The sequence below is a fragment of the Cryptomeria japonica genome, unplaced genomic scaffold (genome assembly GCF_030272615.1).
Source record: "Cryptomeria japonica unplaced genomic scaffold, Sugi_1.0 HiC_scaffold_206, whole genome shotgun sequence".
Taxonomy (NCBI): domain Eukaryota; kingdom Viridiplantae; phylum Streptophyta; class Pinopsida; order Cupressales; family Cupressaceae; genus Cryptomeria; species Cryptomeria japonica.
Window position 1 is genome coordinate 12710 of NW_026729028.1, and position 3529 is coordinate 16238.

Below are 3529 nucleotides of genomic sequence, written 5' to 3' on the forward strand. Positions count from 1 at the left end.
AAGTGTCAAGGTGGGTGCCGAGGTGGGTGCCAACTTGGGTTCCAAGGTGGGTGCCAAGTGGGCGACTGCTATGGTGGATGCCAAGGTGGGTCACGGGGTGGGTGCCAAGTTGCTAGGTTGTGTTCCAAGGTGGGTGCCAACGTGGCTGCTAGGGTGCGTGGGTTAAAGGGTGTGTCACAACGTGGGTGCCAGGATGGGTGCGCACCCACACTGGCCAAGACGGGTGCAAGGTTGGGTTCCAAGCCCGGTCACAGGCTGGGTGCTAGGATGGGTGGGTGCCAAGGTGGGCACCAGGGTGGGTGCACCCACCCTGGCCAAGGTGGGTCACGGGGTGGGTCCTAGGGTGGGTAACAGGGTGGGTACTAAGGTGCGTGCCAAGGTGGGTCATGGGGTGGGTGCCAAGGTGGGCACCAGGGTGGGTGTGCACCAACCCTAGCCAGGGTAGGTCACGGGGTGGTTGTCGGGGTGGGCGTCAAGGAGCCAAGGTGGGTGGCAAGTAGCCAAGTTGCGTGCCAAGGTGGGTGTCGGGGTGGGTGCCAAGGATCCAAGGTGGGTGCCAAGGAACCAAGGTGGGTGTCTGGGTGGGTGCCGAGGTGGGAGCCAGGGTGGGTCCCAAGGTGAGTGCAAAGGTGGGTGCCAGGGTCAAGGTGAGTGCCAATGTGGGTTCCAAGGTGCCAGGGTCAGGGTGAGTGCCAATGTGGGTTCAAAGGTGCTAAGTTGGGTGCGAGGTTGGGTGCGAGGGTGGGTGGGTGCCAAGGTGTGCTAGGTGGAAGCCCGGGTGGGTCGGCATCCCATGGGTGTCGAGTTGGGTGCCTGATGGGTGCTTCTTGTCAAGTTTTAGTCGTCGGGACTCATTTCGAGCCTTAGAGGTCGTTTCTTGTCCGGTTGCCCTGTCTTCGACCTGGGAACCCAATTTTGGTCCTCGGGTCCCATTTTTTTTTGTCTCGCATCCCACTTTTGGCCTGTGGCCTTTTCGGGGTCGATTCTCGTTTTGGGCATCAGAGCATGTTTCTTCTCCTAAAACCCAATATTTGTTTATTAAGTCTCGGAACACATTTTTGTTCTCGTGGACCCATCATGGGTCTTGGAACGCATTTGTGGTCCTTGGGTCCCATTTTGCATCCCGAAACTTGTGTTTTGGTGCTTGATCCCTATTTTGGGTGCCCACCTTGCACCAAGTGCGCACCCGGGGCAAACCGAGCGCCTTGGTGCACCGGGGCAAGATCGAGCGTGCACCCGAGGCGCCCCGAACATGCACCAAGGTGCACTCGGCCCACATGTGAGCGCAGGTCGTTGCGCCCGAGGTGGTGTGTGGGCACCGCGTTGCAGACGGGACACTGCACGCACACGACGCCCCGTCCAGGTGCACGCACGTAGGCCGGGCCGGGTGCACACCCGACGCCCTAGCAAGGTGCGCGCACCCGGGCAGGGCTCACACTTGGCGAACGGGGCGCACTTCGCGAGGGAGGGTGTGCACCTCGACGGGGGTGGGTGGCCGGGGTGGATTCGCACGTGGGTCGCGGTTTGCTAAGTACACACTGCGACAAGCTCATAACGGGTGCGATCATACCAGCGTTAGTGCACCGGATCCCATCAGAACTCCGCAGTTAAGCGCGCTTGGGCCGGAGTAGTACTAGGATGGGTGACCTCCCGGGAAGTCCCGGTGTTGCACCCTTTCTTAGTTTTTCGCCGGGCGTCGCAATGCTATTTGAATAAACCTTTTGCCCGTTTGCGTTCTCGTCGGGGCCGGGCCGGGCCGGGGTGCGCTGCCCGCACTACCGCGCGCGCGGGGGCGACACCGAGCGCGCACCCGAGGCGCCCCGAGCACACAGGCCACGGTGCAACCCGGGCGTTGTGCGCGCACCCCGGTGCGCCCGAGGTGCTGCGCGCGCACCCAGGTGAAATCGGTGTGCACCTCGGCCAGTGCGCGCTCGGTCGAGTCGCGCACGTTGGCCAAGGTGCACGGTGATGTTTCTTACTCTAAGGTTCCGCACCAGACGCCCGGGACAGGTGAGCGAAGCTGGGCGGGGCCGGGTGCGCGGCCGGGGCAGGTGCACGCAGCTGGAGAGAGCTTTGGAGCACACCAGAGGTGCGCACCTTGGAGCACACTTCGGAGCGCACCAATGATGCGCTCCATTCAAAAGTTTCCTGAAAAGGCAAAAAAAGTTGAGATTATAGAATTTCCCACTTGAGAGATTGTAAAAAAAAAAAATTTAAAATGAAGGAAACGCGGGTGCCAAGGTGTGCGCGCCCGGGTGCGCAGCCCAGCCAAGGTGTGCGCACCAAGGCGCCCACCCTGGCGAAGGTGCACGCAAGGTGCGCACCCGAGGCAAACCGGACAATTAACCCAACTTTCGACTTCGCGCGCACCTGCGCACCTTGGAGCGCACTTCGGAGCGCTCCTTGTTGCGCACCAATCTTGGGCACCTCGGAGTGCACCATGGCGCCCACCAAGGTGCGCACCCGGGGCAAACCGAGCTCCGACTTCGTGCGCACCTTGGAGCGCACGAAAGGTGCGCACCATGGCGCCCACCAAGGTGCGCAGCCCAGCCAAGGCGTGCGCATCAAGGTGCGCACCCTGGCGAAGGTGCGCACCCGGGGCAAACCGAGCTCCGACTTCGTGCGCACCTTGGAGCGCACAAAGGGTGCGCAACCCAGCCAAGGTGTGCGCACCCCGGGCAAACCGAGCTCCGAATCGTGCGCACCTTGGAGCACACTTCGGAGCCCTCCTTGGTGCGCACCGATGTTGCGCACCTCGGAGCGCACCCGGGGAAAACAATGCAATTAACCCGACTTTCGACTTCGTGGGCACCTCGGAGCGCTCTCGGGTTCGCACCTCGGAGCACACCGAGGTGCGCACCTTTGATGCGCTGCCTTCACCAATTTCCAGAAAAGGCAAGAAAACATTGAGAAGGTGTGCGCACCGAGGTGCCCACCCTGGCGAAGGTGCACGCGAGGTGCGCACCCGGGGCAAACCGGGCTCCGACTTCGTGCACGCCATGCTGCGCACCTTGGAGGGCCATGGTGCGCACCTTGGAGCACACTTCGGAGCGCTCAATGGTGCCCAACCCAGCCAAGGTGCCCACCGCGGCGAAGGTGCACGCGAGGTGCGCACCCGGGGCAAACCGGGCTCCGACTTCGTGCACGCCGCACCTTGGAGCACACTTCGGAGCGCTCCTTGGTGCGCACCAGGGCGCGCAACCCAGCCGAGGTGCCCACCCCGGCGAAGGTGCACGCGGGGTGCGCACCCGAGGCAAACCGGGCTCCGACTTCGTGCACGCCATGGTGCCCACCGCGGCGAAGGTGCACGCGAGGTGCGCACCCGGGGCAAACCGGGCTCCGACTTCGTGCACGCCGCACCTTGGAGCACACTTCGGAGCGCTCCTTGGTGCGCACCAGGGCGCGCAACCCAGCCGAGGTGCCCACCCCGGCGAAGGTGCACGCGAGGTGCGCACCCGGGGCAAACCGGGCTCCGACTTCGTGCACGCCATGGTGCCCACCGCGGCGAAGGTGCACGCGAGGTGCGCAC

At 63.7% G+C, this 3529-nt stretch overlaps 1 non-coding gene across 1 annotated transcript; it reads left to right on the forward strand.

The window, feature by feature from the left end:
- The first annotated feature begins 1556 nt into the window (after positions 1-1556).
- Positions 1557-1675, forward strand: LOC131868409 (5S ribosomal RNA). The gene has a single exon (XR_009366865.1). It is a non-coding gene; the product is annotated as a 5S ribosomal RNA (ribosomal RNA).
- Positions 1676-3529: the final 1854 nt, after the last annotated feature.